The 18,437-nt window shown below is 43.0% G+C and overlaps 1 long non-coding RNA gene across 1 annotated transcript in view; it reads right to left on the bottom strand.

Annotated features, from left to right (window-relative positions):
• Positions 1 to 8,649: 8,649 nt before the first annotated feature.
• The window catches only part of LOC146802438 (uncharacterized), a 160,500-nt gene continuing 150,712 nt past the window's right edge, over positions 8,650 to 18,437 (bottom strand). Inside the window, exons 3-5 of the long non-coding RNA XR_014967392.1 lie at positions 17,736 to 17,798; positions 11,679 to 11,752; positions 8,650 to 8,885 (exon numbers count right to left, since the gene is read on the bottom strand). This is a non-coding gene — a long non-coding RNA (uncharacterized LOC146802438). The remainder of the gene's footprint in view (positions 8,886 to 11,678; positions 11,753 to 17,735; positions 17,799 to 18,437) is intronic.

Raw genomic sequence — 18,437 nt, 5'->3', positions numbered from 1 at the left:
CTCTCTGGTTACCTCTTCCGGTTTCACATCCTAATGTGACTCTTTTGAAAGTCTGGCCCTGATAAGGGAGGCGCCCAAGTCCCCAGTTCCTTCCAGCCCTTGGAAGGGCCGCTTATAGTAACCCCAATAAACACGTGGGTGCTCTAAAGATTTGTGTGTGAGATTTGTCACCTCTGAGGAGGCCCAGGCTTTAAGTGTCGGCCTCTAAGTCAGTCATTTAATAGTAAGCATTAGCAGAGCCAAGGGTTCTGGCTTCAATGTGCTAAAGTATGTAAACATCCTTTCCATACGACTGTGTTGGCACCTTAAAGTCAGACTTATCGGATTTGCCAATGCACGTTTATCAGTGTATGGCGCTCTCCTGCTGGAAAAGAGCTAATCTGAACTCAAATATTACAAAAGTGAGAAATCAAATTAAAAAAAATTCCTTTATACAATGCATGCATGGCAAAGAATTTAATGTGTGTCGATTTAGTGCACTTCTGAGATGTGCAATATTCCAACGTGCATTGAATGCAAGCACTCCATAGGAGGCTGGAAAACACCAAACAACCACTCAGAGAGGAGAGAGACATCCTTGGTCCTCTGGCCGGAGCCATAGTGCACTGTTTGTATGTTTGAAAGAAGTGGCACTAATAGGACTGGCAGACAGCTGTGCTGACAAGCCAAACCAAAAAGCATTTGCAATGCATTAGGTCTCGCAGTTGTTAAGAGTTTGAGCCATTGGCACTGTAAATGGCAATGCCTTTTATTTATGTGTGGGTTTTTAAAACATAAATAAAAGGCATTGTCATTTACAATGCCAATAGCTCAAACTCTTATAATTATTTCTACCCCTTTCCTGCCCGCAGCCACCCTACCACTCTAGGCCACCACTGCTTGCATAGTGTCGAATAAAAAACATCTAAACATCACCTTAACATTTAATGCAAAAAGCTTCCTGTCCACAATCCAGGTGAAAATGTGTAACAGGTCGGCCCAGGGCCCCTGCTTTTCCCTGCTCCCTACACATTGGATCTGATCGAGTGTGCACTTTCTACTTCAATTGTGCCATCCTCTTTGATTGACCCTCGTTCCCTCTTGCATTAGGATAGAGGAGTTGTAGATACTTTTGACAGGTCCTTCCATTACTGCAACTCTTTAAGACTATTTACCTACATTTAATTATTCTAGGTGGAATAAGCATGTCACAGGAACAGTAAGTTGCTTACTCCACTTGTGTTATTTTTATTGTAATTCTTTAGCTGGAACAAAGGCGCTGTAAATGTACCCCTCTTGACATTGTTTATTTTAGTAAAGCTCTTTTGAACCGCATTCTCTGCCTAAAGTTTCTGCTCATACCAGTTAAAGAAAAGCTTTTATTGTTGTCTCATAATGACAAATAAAGTGTCATTATAAGAATTGTTTCTCTTTCAGGCTGAATGTCACAGTCTGATAGAAAACTAACATGGCAGGCACTCCATTCACATACCACTCATATTTCCCCGTCTCTCAATCCACCTTCCCCAAACCCTCACCAATTAACGTCACATCCAATGACTTTAAACAGAATACACTTTGGGCCTTATTATCAAGAACGGGTGTAACATTATCGCCGCTTTAGCGGCAGGAAACTGCCGCTGAAGCAGCAATATGGGGCTTGATAATATGCCCTTGAGAATTCCAATGGAAGCCCAGGTTCTGGTGTAAAGGACCACAAACCTGGGCTCCTATTGGAATTCTCGAGGGCATATTATCAAGCCCCTTATCGCCGCTTTAGCGGCAGTTTCCTGCCGCTAAAGCAGCGATAATGTTATCGCCATTCTTGATAATATGGCCCCTTGTTGTTTGATTTGGTCATCCTTAAGCATTTTATGTTTCAGGTTTTTGCAGTTCTCATTAGACACCCCTAAGAAGTCTTTCTGTGAAGAGAACTCAGATCTGCCAGGAGCAATGATCGGGCTATTGCTCACCCAACTGAAATAACTATTTTATAAAGAGTTATTTAAGTTTTATTGCATAAAACAGATCTAAACGATAGGGGGAAAGCATTGCCAGGAAGAACACAGTTTATATGTTCTTCACGATAAAATCCATTTGTATGGATTGCAGAAAAAAAGATGAAATAGCCCGTTTAAATTGAAAAGACATTTACATTACTGAAGCAAACAACATTCCTTTCTGCTGCACCCAGACTAGCTATCAACTGGCTCTCTAGGAAATAAACATTGACTTACATAGCTCTACTAATGGCTGGTGGGCTGATTTGTCCAACCAGGATTATAATATAGGCTGTCTACCAACCCAAAAGGTTGGCATCCCAATGCAGACCCAAAAGATCTGCACTGGGATGGTTACTACCCCCCTGCTTGGTCTTAATACTTCACTGAAATGTCCCTGACATTTTTGCTTTCAGTCTCTCTTCCCAACTGCATTGCTTAGGGAACTCTTTCATGCATGCACTGGAATTAAACATTGCACATTACAATATAATTATAAGAATGGGATGATGCAGTAACACTGACAGCACAATGAACTCTTTTGTATGTAATGAATCAAATGGCAGCTGATGTGTATTTATGACCAATATTTGTTTGAAACTGAATGTCTGGATTAACTTGTTCATAAATGTTCATATGCAACCCGGAAAGGTTGCCGTGGTATTTCAGCTTTACCCTTAGTATTAATAAACTATTTCAACATTTGTATGATTTGCCAAAAAAAACTGAAGGCAGCCCTTTGTTTTTATAATAATTCTTTAATTGCCGATCGTTATGATGCAACATTTCATCTATGTGTAGGCCATTGTGTGATATGCTGAACTGTGTTTATTTACAGTATTCAATTAAAGGCATTTGCCTTTTGAGAAAAACTAAATGCCACCTTTCATCCCATCATGAGTTTGTTTTGATAATCTTGTTAGGAAATCAAACGCATGGGGTGGCACATTTTATTTTGGAAAGCTTTCGAATGTGGCATTTTGATTCCATTTCATTTCCCCACTGCCTTTCCAAATGAGATGAGTAACTCACCTGTTGATTTCCTCGATTAAGAATGTTCTAATGTTATTGTATCTGCAAAAAGTCGGACTATGAGTGTATTGAATCGAATCAACCAATGTTCATAGGTTTTTTGCAGTTAAATATATTATCAAAATACTTTATTTGGAATTGACCTGCATGAATTAATATGGAAATTACACATACTTTGCACTTAACAAATTGTAAAATTCTGCTGTGTACAGCATTGTACAGCGTTGCTCCTTGTGGAACCAGGTATGGAATCAACAGTTTGTATGGTGTTATCGGAGGTTCTTACAATGCTTATGAACTGAGTTTAGTCCACGTGGGCTGTGCGGGCCTTTCGTTGGCCACACTGAGGGGTCGCTGCAGAACTCCCAACAGGGCCACGGCCAAGCCTCGTGTAACCCCATGGGTAAATAGTCTAATGGGCGGGTATAATATTCTTCGTCTGGCTTCAGGTTTATGGGGGCACATAGAAGGTTCCTGGGGGGCTAGCCTCATTGAACTCCGGATGTCTCGAGTGTTTGGATCCACTTTGGTGGTGTGATGCTCCACAGATGTTCTTGGTGATGATGCACCTGTATGACGGACATGATAATTTTCTTTCGGTTGGGCAAACAGGTGGCGTTCGGTGACCTCGTGGAGTGAGGAGGACTGGAGGAACTTCGTGCCCACTTACGGTTGTCTTCTGGCAGGTGCACTTGCTAGATGTGGTGCCATCGATGCCCAGCAGCTGGTGACAGGTAAGTAGATGGTCGCACTGTGAAGCGTGGAGCCTGGACACAGATTGCGTTTACTAGGGGCTTACTGTTGGTCCTCCCGCAAAACTGTCTCCGGTGACATCTCTGAACCCCGGTGGCTGGCTTGTGCTGATGCACACCTTCTCCAGTGCTGGCACGAGTCCTCTGTCCTGTTGGTCTTCTCCTTCTCCTACTTGCGCACCTGTAGTGGTTGTTTGCCCTGTGGCGTTGTGCCTCTCTCCTTTCCTCCTTCGCGCAGTGGTGTCATGCCATGGTCTTCTCCTTCTTCCAACGAGGTTCGTCACTCGGATGTGGCGTCCTGCCATATGTCTCATGTTTGCACCACATGGACATCTCGCTGGTCGTGTACGGTTCTTGGGATGATCTTTACTTTGCTGCTGAATTTGTGCTTGCGCCTTGAGCTTGCGCCGTTGTGGTGCCTGCACCTGCTTCCATGCAGGCATGCTTGGCAGGGTTGGTCACTTTGCGTGATGTACTTCTTCCTTGCTGTAGGAATGTGGCATCTGGCCACGTGTCGCCTGAGCACAAGTTGCAGTGGCAGCTGACCATGTGGAGTGTGTGACTCTCCTCTTGCCTGTCTTGGGCCGCCGGTGACTCTGTCTTGAGGCAGTGTGAGGGAGGACTGTGCTGTCCTTTGGCCCACTGTGGGGCTTCACTGGTGCTGATGTGGTGGAGATATGGAGGTTCTCCGTGTTGCCTTCCGCTTTGCTTCTTTACTGGGGAGCAATGTCTCTATTCTGGGCACTCTCTTACGGCACCTGGTGTGCCCGTTCTGTAGCTTGCGGTGCAGCACGCGTCTTTCTTGCATCTTCCTGGGGCTTGGCTGCCCTCGGTCTTATTGCCTTCTCTGGACCTTGTTTGGTCACTTCTCTTGGCAGAGGTAGATTTGCACTTCCCAGGGGGTTTTACTTTGGCTGGTGGTCACCGTCTCCCCTTCCAAATGATAGGCAGTCCACAGGGGCAGGGCAGTCTCTACTTTCCTTATAGTTGGTGTGGCTGCGGAGCTCGCACAGCTTTGGGCTTCTTGGTGCTCCTTGTCAGGGTTAGCAGTCTATTCCTTTGGAGCTGTGGCCTGTGTCTGGGGTGTAGAGTGACTGCCTCGTGGTGCTGCATCCACTTCCCGTGGTGCAGGGTGTATGGGTACAGTTCACTTTCTGCAGTACCACACACCATCTCTAGGTGGCACTGCAGGTGGTTTCAGGATGCTGTTACAGTTGATGCTGCCAGCTTGCATATGTTGGAGAGGCGGGGGTGTGGTTGTAGGGCACGCCGTATTCACGGTAATGGCCACTTGGGCCTCAATGTAACAGTGTTCTCTCATGGACCTCCTCAGAGGAGCAGCGGTGCTGCTGGCTTTTGGGTGCTGGGCGCTCCTTCACATACAGCCTGCGGCATTTCACATGGGCCTCCATGTTCTGATTGCTGCTTTCGTTCTCCGGGTGCAGTGCAGGCATGCGACCATTAGGTGGCGTTGCACTCGGGCCTGCTCTCTTAAGGCCACATCAGTCTCTCTGAAGTTGCAGCTCACCCTCCGTCGCAGGGCAGAGCAGGTGAGAGTAAGGCACTGGGGTACTCTTCAGTTACACTGCTCGGTGCTCTGGAGGGTCGCGGTAGCTTGTCCTGTTTGTTGCAGGCCTTGGGGGTGCTGGAGGGGCTGGTGTCGGGCTCTGTGCTGTGCTGGCAAGGTGGCGCTGCTTATTTGCAGGTAGAGGCTGCCACTGATGTGGCGTTGGTGGATGCGGTCTATACTGATGACCGCCAGGTGGCACTGGCATCGATGCTGGAGGCTGCAGCAGCTTTCCCTGAAGCCTGGGCCTCGCGTTGCAGGTACTGTATATGTTGGACCCTCACCTTCAAAGTCTATGCAGTGGCCCTGATGCCGTGTATCCTCTCGCCCACACGGGCATCACTGGAGCAGCTGCAGAGAGTCAAGCGAAGGCTCGGCAGACGCGACCTTCTGCTAATTGCCCGCACCAGGGTAAGTGTTATTCCTTGCTGATGATGGCTGCACTGGCACGCGTTCAGTGTAGGGGCAGCCTGTTTGAGTCTGGTAGACAGACCTCTGGCTTATTGCATGCTGGACTGCTGATGGAAGCCTTTATTTGTCGCGGCTTACTCTCCCTGGCTGTAGTCCGTGCTGGGATGGCAGACGCAGGCATGGGATGGTCACTCGATGCAGGAACGGCGGGGCGACTCATCTATTTCACAAATCTGCTCTGATTGAGGCCTCAGCTGGCGGCCGGGGTACCTCCTGTCCCTTCGCCTGGCTGGTGCTGTATTCTCTCTTGTTTTAGATGCTGGCACTGAGGTTCAGACTCCTTGCCCTGCATGGCTGTTTTTGGTGCAAGAGTGAGGGTCCACTTCTCACGGTGCGGGTCACTTCTCTTGCGCTGGGTCAGTAGTGCATAGGCACCTCAAGCATTGAGGACCCACGGTTTGAGCTGCGGCACTTTATCCTCTCCAGCTGTCTGTCCCAAGGGCCGTTCGGCAGGCGGGGGCTGCAGGGCATGCAGGTGGGGTTTACGGAACATAGCGGGTGGACACCGGCATGTCCACTCTCCGGGAGGCTTTACTCTTACCCTGCGTCAATTACTGTTATGCCGGCAGTAGGTTCGGGGGTGCCTTAAGACCTGGCTACTCTTCTCCCCACCAGGAACATCTGTCAGTGCACATGTGGGGGCGACCTAGTCGTCGCCATTGTGGTGTCTTTGGCCCTAGGCCACATGCTGGGCTGAATAACCACACGGACACCGAAGTATGGTACTGTGACTGGCCCAGGGCACGTGTGCCCGGCCCCTTTTATTTGCAGGGTCACTTGACCGGTGATGCATGTGATGGGTGGGTGTGCAGTGTGGGGTGCAATCAGAGGTGGAACACTAGAACATGTCCAGCAGGACACTACAGTGATTGTGCCCTGGTCTGAGTATACATCTATCTCCTTGGCTGACTAAAACCTCTGTACTCCATATCGTGAGCGCCGTTTATGTAAATGAGTGCACAAGCTGCCATTTTTTCATAGCAAAGGGTAGAACTATGTTGTGAGGTAACAGCTTCTTTGTTTTTCAGCAACCGTATTCAGAACTTTATCCCTTATTGACAAAATTTGAAATATGGCAAATACAACACAGCCTTTGAAGGACAAGACTGGTGAGATGTTAGATGCTGGTAGAAAATAGAAGCTCTTTGCAACTAATAATTGCAGTTCATTGATAATTCTGGAGCATCATCAGTACAGGAGCAGTGTTTTCCTCTATGGAAATAGTGGATAAAGACATTGGCGATCAAAAATGGCAACCCTACGTACATGGCAAATAACCACTTTAGATGATCAGCAACAAACCAAAAGCCAGTATGTTGTCAGATTGGTGCTGAGAAAATGCAACATCTAAAAGACCAGCCATCTAGGCTTTTTCCATCTGCACACTTATGATGTAAAAGGCATCCCTAGCAACTTCAGAAGAGCTCCTATGCTACTGCAATTCAGAAAACATTGAAAACCCCATGTCTTCAAAGAAAAGAACCTGCCTCCTTGTAACCATTCACAATCAAATCGCTAGGTATGTCAATCAATCAGGCGTTTGTTAAGCACTACTACTTACCCGTAAGGGTCTCAAGGTGCTGGGGGGTGGGGTGTCACAGGTTCCAGTCCATCAAGGAGGGGGTCTGTCGAAGAGCCAGCTTTTGAGGTTTCTTGCAAAGATGGGGAGCGATGTTATCTGTCTGAGGTGGAGCAGAAGGTCGTTCCAGGCTCTGGCCGCGTGGAAGGAGAAGGAGCGACCTCCCGATCTGGTCTTTCTGGTGAGGGGGACCACGTCGTGGGAGAGCTGGGGTGATTGTAGGGTCCTTTGGGGTGCGTGGAATTTGAGTCGGCTGTTCAGGTATGCTGGTCCGGTGTCATGGAGGGCCTTGTGAGCGTGGGTTAGTGTCTTGAAGGTGACTCTAGCTTCTATGGGGAGCCAGTGGAGTGTGCGCAGGTGCTGGAAGATGTGACAGTTTCTTGGCAGGTTGAGGACCAGTCTTGCGGGGGCGTTTTGGATGTTCTGTAGCTTGCGGGTGAGGTTTTTGTTTATTCAGGCATAGAGTGCGTTGCCATAGTCGAGCCTGCTGGTGACCAGGGCGTGAGTGACGGTCTATCTGTGTTCGAGGGGGATCCATTTGAAGGTCTTATGTAGGATGCGGAGGGTGTGGAAGCAAAAGGACGAGACGGAGTTGATCTGGCGGTCTATTTTAAACTCTGAGTCCAAGATGATTCCCAGGTTGCATGCATGGTCCGTGGGGGTGGGCATGCTTCTGAGTGCGGGGGCCACCAGGTGTCGTTCCAGGCATCGGGGTTTGGGTCAATGATGAGTACTTCCGTTTTGTTGGCGTTTAGTTGTAGGGAGCTGTTTTTCATCCATTTGGCGACGGCTTCCATGACTTCTCGAAAGTTGTGTCTGGCGGTGTTGGGTTAGTTGGATAGGGAGAGGATGAGTTGGGTGTCGTCTGCATATGACACAATGTTGAGTCCGTAGGTTCTGACGATGGGGGCGAGCGGAGCCATGTAGACGTTGAAGAGCGTAGGGCTGAGGGTATGTCAGTGCTTCATTGCATTCCAGCTAGGGTCACATTACACAGATAGCTCAACATGTATAGATATAAAGGCCAGTGTGGTTATGGGACTCAAGTCTTTGACCATGGTATCAAACATAGATCCCTGGAGTGGATGCATTAGTCATCTGGGCCATAAGACACAATATTTCGGTTAATGGCATAACTGAAGCATCTTTCTACATCTCAATTTGTTCTTGACCAACTCATTTCTGAGAAAAGGGCATTTGTGTGCTATTATTTAAAAGATATTTATTCTAAATTGATATCTTAAAATGGAAATGATAGTTTAACCATGACACACTCTACAAACATTGAATGGATGATAAATGGGGTCTAAATTATGTTTATATAGCTTCCAAAATTCAATATTTATAATGAGAAGAGCAAATATTCCAATGTATACATCTTCGATTTGACTTTTCTTCTGCACCATGGTTTTTATTGAGTTTCTTCTGTTCTTAGGGCCCAGGATATTCATAGGTTATGCTGTGTTCCCAGATCACAATTCTCCAGTTACAGATATCCCAAATTCCTGTAACAAAAGTGACATCCATGGAGTGTACAATATCAGGATTGACCACACATAGAGATATATCTCGATCAATATACAATAATGTTATCTAGTCAGGCCATAATTTTCAGTGATATGAATATCTTGGATCACATTCAACCGAACACTTGCTGCCAGAGCTTAATTGATAACAAGGATGCTGTTTGATTCAAACATTTGGTTGAAGAACCAACTCAAGAAGTTTCACATTGTCTTGACTTCCTTTTCAAAAAGGTTACATGTCTCCATTTTCTTGATATCCTGCAGGCATTATGGTTGTACCATTATTTATTTAGAATCACTGCAGATAAATCACCACTCATGGGACCTAACACCGATCTCAGCTTGTGCTTCCAGCCCCTTTGACGCAATCTAAATAGGTAGTGATTTTTTCTTGCTTCTTCACTATGCATAATAATAGTAAGAATAATGAATGAAATTAAATGGTAGTAAGAAGAAGAAGATGAAAAGGAATAAAGAGAAGAAGATGAAAAGGAAGAAGGAGAAGAAGATGAAATGGAAGGAAGAGAAGAAGAGGAAGAAGGAGAAACAGAAGAAGGAGAAGAAGAGGAAGAAGGAGAAACAGAAGAAGAAGGAGAAATAGAAGAAGAAGGAGAAACAGAAGAAGAAGAAGGAGAAACAGAAAAAGAAGAAGGCGAAACAGAAGAAGGAGAAACAGAAGAAGAAGAAGGAGAAACAGAACAAGAACAAGAACAAAAATAACAAGAAGAAGAAGAAGAAGGAGAAGAAGAAGCAGAAGAAGAAGGAGAAGAGAAAAATGCACAACTGACAGGTTTGGAGCCAGATTGACGAAGAGTTCGCACAATCCATTGCAGCAGCTAAAGTTGCTATGCTACATTATGTGAATGGGAGAGAGCAGAACCCATCCTCGTCGCCAATGTGAAAAGGTAAGTTCTCCAAGAAATCTTCTGGAGCAGTTGTCGTAGTTAAAATAGTAAGTTTATTGAAGAGATCAACTGCTCACACCATTCAAGTGGCGCTAGGCAACATACCAACATTCTAGAATCGGAGCTGCAAACTCCACAACAACATTCACCACACACGTCTACTAAGAATAGTTCTGCTCTCTCCCTGGGCTGCTGCTTTTTTTTGCAACCATGTGCCAACACAATCACCCTTGCGCTATAGTTCAAGGGTGTCTGTGTTGTGGTCAGTAAAGTTTTTAATGCAGTGAGGGTTGTCTTTCAGTACAAAAACTAGGCTTTATAGAATTTTCCTCTTTTTATGTGTGCTGTAGAATGCAGCACATGTACAAAGAGAAAAAAACGAGGAGAAATGAAAACATTTCCCCTTGTTACGCCTGCCTCAGGGAGGCGCAGAACTTTGTAGCAAATCCCTGTCTACAATTCTTTGTAGAGAGGCATTTGTGTTATCACCCATGGGATGGTAGTCACAGGGAGGCACAGGGTTTTGGTGCAAATCCCTGCCTTCAATTCTTTGTAGATAGGCACCTGTGTCAAAGCCACCACCCATGGAATACGCTCCTGATGCAAAGTAATGCAAGACAGTGTATTATGCTGCATTGCATTTCTTTGGGTTACAATCCAAAGCAAATCTCAATTTGCGTTGGGTTGCATATCCCATCAGTAGACTTTGCTTCAGGTCTACATTAAAAAAGTAATACACACCTGATGCATAGTCTTTGAAAATGTGGGGCTTGAGGTTTAAGAAACATCCCTAGCCCAACATCCACACCTATGAATATGTTTTTAATTTATTACAAGAATGAGGCGGCATTTTTGGGTGATGGCATATTTGTTTCTTTTCTTTTATATTTTAATTTCTTGTACCTGCAATAAATAATAAAACAAAAAAATAACAATTGCACCAGCTTGCCAAGGCAAGATCTATTGGCTTTACCGATGTCTGTTTTCACTGGCAGAATAATGGAACTTATTGTTCCTGCAGTGGATGTCTATATCAAGGTGTGCCCCTCGATAGAGGTTCCACTTGAAATAGCATGTGCAACAGGACCATGTTCATCATTATTTCTGGCGGCACATCCAGGGCCGGACTGGCCGTAGCAGGCATCGGGCGTTTCCCCGCTGGGCCGGAAAGGTGGGGGCCAGTTTTAGACCATTGGGGGCCATTTTTGTTACTGGGGGCCGGTTTTACAGCATTGCTGCAATATTGGCCCCCTGTAACAAAAGAGCAGCAGCAGTGTTTCCCACCAGTGTTTACTAGTGGTGGCTGATTTTGCAGCAGTGCTGCCATATCAGACCCCTGTAACGAAAGCGGAGCAGCAGTGACCCCCACCCTTCGCCAGTCTGACGTAATTGCCAGGGCTGGTTTGGTTCCTAGTCCGGCCCTGGTCACATCTTTGCCAAACATTCCTTTTTCAATGGAGTTAAGGGGACCGCAGCACCACCCCTACAAGCCGGATATATAATTGGTTCAGATGATTGTTCGAGGCTCTCCTAATCACAAATACAACCTCTCCTATCATCCCCAAAGCACATTTTCTGGTATGGCAGCTGCTTAATCTTCTAATTCTTTGAGTACTTTTTAACAGGGCTCCCCATTTCAGTTTGGCATCAGCCCTAAGAAGAGGCTTTTTTCCAAACATAAATGATGCCTTGTGAGAAGCACTTTGCAGTTCGCTGGTGCTGCTCCTGGAAGAGCACCAGTTATTAAACCATGGTCTACTTTTAATGAAGAATATAGAGGTTATAGTGATAAGCTTTCCACAATATTGTTTGTAACACCTTCAGCGTTCAGGCTTCAGCGTTTTTAATGCTATGTTAAGAAAATTACCTTCGCGGGAAAATAGTTACTTTTTCTTGTTTTATCACCAAACACGTGGAAAAGGAAATGCCCTCAGCTGGACACTGCAATAAGAATACAGATTAGTTGATTTATTAATTACACGAACACCTTTGCCAATATCAGCATTTCAGTTTAATTATTCAACAAACTGTGAGTAGACCTTTTTTAAAGGTGGATGCCTAATGTGCTGTAACATAATTATGCACACTATATTTTCCTCAAAAGTGTAGTAATCTAGTTTAAATGCTTATTGTGTGATTCTATTATAACAATAGTCAGGTCATGGGCATTTGTACAAGGCATCCGTTGGCTTACATTAAATATTTTCAATTATTTAATCAATTCCCTAAATAGTACATTTAAAATTCTGTATATACAGATTTCCAAAAATATACCTAAAAATCTATAATTTCACCACTAAAGACGAGAAGGAGTATTTACATAATAAGATACCATACACGCTTTTTTCTCTACTCAACGTTTTTTATATAGTATTGTTAAATAAACACACATCTCAGCATTTTAATCAAACATTGTGCTCAAACATGAAGGTTCTAAACGTATGGTTCTCTTGTATCTGTTTTCATTTGCATGAGACATGTTCGTAGATTGAACATTTTATTTAAATATTTGTATTGTATTGTATTGTAATTGCATTTATATGGCACTTACTACCCCTGACGAGGCGCCAAAGCACTTTTTTGGCACGTAGCAAGCTTCTCCGAACCCTTAAAGGATCAGTGGTGAACTAGTCAAGTGAAATACGAAAGAAATTTGAGTGGTGGATATGTTAGTCAGTTTTCGGATTGAGAGGGATAGCGGAGGGATAGAAGAGGGAAATAGGTTTGCATTTATAAAGCACTTGCTTCCCCCGATGAGGTGTTGAAGCTCTTTTTCGGCGAGTAGCACGCTACTCAGGAAACCATAAAGGATTAGTGGTGAATTAGTAGAGTGAAATATGAAAGTAATTTGAGTGGTGGATATGTTAGTCAGTTATTTGGATTTAGAAGGAAGAGGGAAGGGTCTACATTTTTTTTTCTGAGTTTATTAGATGTAGGAGGGGGTTTGGGATGAGTAAAGGGGAGGTGGAGGGGAGTTAGTATATGGAAATATGACATTAATTTGAGTGGTGGACATGTTATTCTGTGTTTTGTATTGAAAAGGAAGAGTGGAGGGATAGAAGAGGGAGGGAGGGAGGGATAGAAGAGGAAAGGTTTTAGAATCTTTTTTTTTAGTTCTTAGCAGTAAGAGGGGGTTTGGGATGAGTAAAAGGAAGGTGGAGGGTGAAGAGTCAGAGTTAAGGGTTTAGAAAGGCTTGTTTGGGAGATCTGAATAGTAAAAGAGGTATGAGATGATGCAAGGAGGGGTAGAGCAGAGAAGAGTCTAGAAGGGCTTATTTTTGGGATCTTAGTAGTGGTATGGGGTTTGGGGTGAATGGGGTTTGGGGTGAATTAAAGTATACTTTAATTAGAAGAATAATAATAAATATATAGATACATAAGTACATGGAAGGTATATATATATATATATATAATATATAATAGATGCATAAGAAAGGTAGTATATGTAGATTTAAGAGGCATTTAATAAACTCCGGCTTTCAAGTGTTGCTGTACTTTAAATTGATTAATTTCTACTTTTATTTTTTATTAATTCAGTAGTAAAGCAATTGTGGATAAATAGTTATGATAAAAGATTTACTTAATTATGTAGTCACTTATATACATATTAAAAGACAGAGTAATGTCTCTATCAGTAATATGTACATTTGTTAAGCAGAACTAACAAATATCTATATTTAAAAAAAAATGTTATACATATTTATAGAAAGCAATACACATATATACGTATATATCTATACATATACACATCTATATTCCAAATAAATGCTTATAAACAGAGTGATATGCTGTATATTTCTGTTTGCGTATGGTGGTCATGTGGTGAAGAGCCAATTCTTGAGGAGTTTTCTGAAGATAAGGTGATTATCTATGGATCTTATGTTGGGGGTAAAGAGTTCCATATTTTGGCTGCTTGAACATGGAATAATGTGCCACCCATGTTTTTTTTGTGTGCGTTGGTATTTTGAGGCGAGGTGCCACTCTAGAGCGGAGGTTCCTTTGTTGAATGTGTTTGGTGATTTTATTTCTGATGAAGAGAAGTCCTGTTCCATGTATCGCTTTGTGGGTGATACAAAGCAGCTTGAACATGGATCTTCTGGCAACCGGTAACCAATGCAGAGATTTCATGGCAGGGGAGATGTGGTCATGTAGGTTTATATGTAAGAGTAGTCTGGCAGCCGAGTTCTGAATCCATTGTACTCTTTTCATAGTTGTTAAAGGTGACCTGTGGTTGAGGCTATTGGCGTAATCGAGTTTGGACAGAACAAGAGAGATGGTAGCCTGGACCTTGTGCTGAAATCCCAGATGGGGGAAGATTTGTTGCAGAGTTTTTATAGTAACAAAGTTTGATCTTGCTAGTTTGTCCACTTGGACGTTCATTGATAGCCTGGAGTCCATAGTCATTCTGAGGTTTCTTACTTCCTTCGATACTTTAGACAGTGTTCCCAGATCATCAGGTCATCATTTTTCCAATCGCCACTCGTGAGTATTTCTGTTTTCGAAGCATTCAATTTGAGATTGCTCCACGTCATCCATTGATCCACGGCTCTGTTACAACAGAAAATTGGCGACTTTCCAATGTCTTTTGGATATTCCAGTTGAAGCAGTATTTGCGTATCATTTGCATAGTTATAGCACATGAGGTGAAACTGATTGATTAGTGCCGGTAATGCCTTTAAGTAGATGTTGAAAGCATGGGCAAGATGATGGAGCCTTGAGGGACCCCTGCTTTTGTAAAGTATGATTTGGACAAGAAAGGGGGGGTATGGATGACATTAGTTCTGTGTCGCAGTTAGGATGTGATCAAGTCTAGAGCAGTTCCCTGCATGCTGGCTTCGTAGAGTCTTTGTATCATAGTGTCATGATCGGCCATGTGAAAGGCAGGGGGCATGGCTTAGAGCCCACAGTGGATGGCAGCGCACGGGCAAAGCTCCTCAGCGCGGTGCGAACAGACTGCGTTTAGCCATCAGTACCAGAGATTTGACGAGGCATTTTCGGCGGCGGATGCCATCCTAACGAGGAAGGAGTCCTCCAATGTCTCTTACGTGGCTCTGAAACCTGTATTTTTGCACTTTAAGCTCCAGTTCGGAACGAAGATAGTTGGGGCCCCTGTTTTGAATATGTTGTCCGAGACCATGCAACCACAGAATTCTGCATCACAGACTTGGGTAGGCTGGCTTATTTATATATCGCACTAATTATGGAGCACTTACTGTGTTTTCTGGCACTTTGAGAGCTTCAACTGTGGTGACCTCGTATTAATATAGAACGCTTGGAAGAAATTACTCTTTCCACCTCAGGGAGTTCTCTTCAGTAGCTGCCATTTTGTTTTCTGGACAATCTCGGAAATTTTGCAGTTTATGACAGGAAATAGGGGTGCTCCTGTTTCAAGTACATTGACTTTTTTTCCTATTGGAAAGTCACCTCAATATCATATTTGCTTAACATATGACAGATTATTCATGCAGAACTAGTGTATAAGGTAAAATATACAGAGCTCTTTAATACAAGATAGTTTTTATTTTTGAAGTCGTTATATGCTCCTACTTTCTCGAGGCCTTTTTGAGTACTCCTCATCCTATGGGAAGATTGAAAAAGTTTGGGCCACCTGCATCGCGCTCTGCACTATCTTTTATCAAAAATTCTAAGATTTTTACTGAGTTCGCTAAAATGGAAGACTCCTTGGTATCCCTGTCTAAATGTTCTTCTCCTCCAAGCTCTATCCCTCAGGCAACAGGGAAAGCAACCACAAAATGCTTGAAGAAAGACCCTCCATCCCCACCAAAACCTTCCTCTCCTGTATCCTTGGATTTATTGTTGGAGGAGATACGCGCTCTTTGCCCTTTTATAGAGGATACAAGCAACAAATTGCAGTTTTTCGCAGACAATTGGTCTAAAATGATGAACGTCTCAATATAGTAGAACAAATTGTTAAAGTCAGCGTTCTGCATAGACAGGTTTCTTCACTTCAAAAACAAGTCGAGGACCACGAAAACCGAAACAGAAGAAATAATCTTAACATTTATGGCTTACGTGAAGGTATGGAGGGTTCTGAACCCCTCGTTTTCTTCAAATCCTTTCTTCCTAATCTGCTACATCTACTGGAAGATACTGTGCTCAACATCCAACGTGCCCCCAGATTAGGACGACAACCGGCTGGAACATCAAACTCACAAAGACCAAGAGGAGTTGCCCTGTACTTCCTTGAATATACTGATTTGTTAAAAGTTCTCACTGCTGCCAAGTCAATTCAATGCATTGTGTGGTCAGGATCTACCTTATTTTTCTCTCAAGACTACACCAAACTACTGCAAATAGACGTAAGGAATTCCTTAATATGAGACCGGATTACGCACGTTGGGGGCCCGATATGAACGTTTTCACCCTTGCCTCTTCAAAGTTACTTACAAGAACAGAACCACAACATACGAAGATCCAGTCAAGCTGCAGAGCTTTATTAACTCATGTAAAACAGAATCCATGCATTTCTCTGGAGCTTCGACTTTCCAGACTATTTAACGCAATTGCGTTCCTATTGTAACATATCTTTTCTGTATTACCATGCTAATTCTTTGATAAACAGTTTAATAGTTTTGAATTGTTGTTATGATATCCGTTTCCAGCACTTCATTACAATTCCATAATATTGTTAGTTTTTCTTCTCCCATGTAGATTTGTCGTAGTTTGTGCCCACCCTGTCTCCTCGTCACACATGTTGCAGTCCCTTCCCACTGTTGTTTGGTTAAACCTGGGTGTGTCATCCGTTCCCTGTGGCTTCACCTTCCCTCACCCTTTTTATGGTTGTTTTAGGTATATCTCTCTATTCCTATTCTCATATCTTTCCTCTACTTTCCTTTTTTCATATCTTTTTCATTTTCTCTGCTTTCTGTCTCTCTCCTTTTCATATTTCATCTCTTTCTTTTCTATAGGCCTTCTGTTCCACAATGGTCTCTTCATTCACTTTTTTCATTTCTCACGTACTGTATGGTTAATTCATTGTATTGTTGGACTATTTCATGGTTTGTTGTGTATTAATTTATGGTTTGCCCAAAGTGGTGTCTCCTGTTCTCTTTTCTGTTATCTTCATGTCTCTCAAAATAGTTTCTTGGAACGTCAGAGGTTTGAACTCTCCCAACAAAATACAGTGGGTTTTAACGCACTTGGCCAAATTAGAGGCTGATGTAGCTCTTATACAAGAGTCTCATCTTACAGCAAAAGAATCTTTAAAGTTGAGGAGTGGTTGGGTGGGAGAGGTTTCTTTTTCACCAGGAGATGGTAAGCGCAATGGAGTAGCGACACTTTGTCATAAATCGCTCTGTGTTAAATTACTTTCTCAAAGTTCTGATGATGAAGGAAGATGGCTTCATACTAAATTGATGATTTGGAAATCTCCGATTTCTTTATTCAACATTTATGCTCCTACCATTAGGGATCCCTCTGTTTGGCCATCCCTTGCTTATCATGTCTCACAATGCATTGATGATAACTTTATCCTCGCTGGTGATTGTAACCAAATTATCGATCCACTTTATCGATCGCAACTCAATGGTTTCTTTTGTTCCCCATAAAAAACACAACATTTTCACTCAAACGATTCAGCAATACAAGCTTATCGATGCCTGGAGACTCTGCAACCCTACCACAAGTGAGTAAACTTACTACTCTCCTATTCACCATACTCAATCATGAATAGACTATTTTATTATATCCCATAACATCTCCCCGTCCTTAAGAGATGCAGATTTTGGATCTATTCTAATATCTGATCATGCTCCAATCTCTATTCAATTACACATTTTGCAAAAACCTAATATCCCCAGGAAATGGTGTTTCAATAATGCTCTGCTCCTAGATTCAAAGTTTACTATCTCCTTTGTTTCCTTCTTTAACGTATATTTTTTGTTTAACCAAACAAATACCTTACCTTTTTCTGTTATTTGGGATGCTTTCAAGGCAGCTGCTAGGGACTTCATTGTTGGCTTTGTTTCTAAAAAACGCAAAACTTTGCGTAAAATAACCAAAGACCTCTTAATTGAAATAAAGCGATTGGAGCATTCATAATACACTTCCATATCAAAAGATTGTTTAACTGAACTTATAAATGCCAAGTTTCAATTTAACCAAGAATCGACAAACAATGCATCAACCTATTTATTAAAATTTACTGCAAAGTTTTACAGTGGTCAAAACAAAGTGGGGAAAACATTATCTAACTATTTGAAAGTGAAAAATAATAAGCTCAACATAGAGTAAATGTTTGATGAACAACAATCGTTGTAGTTTAAACATGTTGACATTTTGAACAAATTTCTTACCTTTTACAAAACACTATATACATCAGATAATTCTCCTTGAGAAATCCACATTTCTCAGTTTCTTTCTGATATTCAACAGTCCCCTGATACTCAAATTGATCTCACCACCTTAGAATCTGATCTAACACAAAAAGAACTCTTGGCTGCCCTATAGACACTCAAAAAAGATGAGGCTCCATGACCAGACGGCTTTCATGTTGAATTTGTTTTGCATTTTGGGCAGTTGCTCTTACCCAAATTGCATGACCTCTTAAACTCTTTTTTAAACTCTGTCAGATCCTCAAGTTCTTTGCAGATGCCCTAATTTGCCT

This window comes from Triturus cristatus, chromosome 8, assembly GCF_964204655.1.
Source record: "Triturus cristatus chromosome 8, aTriCri1.1, whole genome shotgun sequence".
Taxonomy (NCBI): Eukaryota; Metazoa; Chordata; class Amphibia; order Caudata; family Salamandridae; genus Triturus; species Triturus cristatus.
This window is presented reverse-complemented; position numbering and strand designations above follow the sequence as displayed.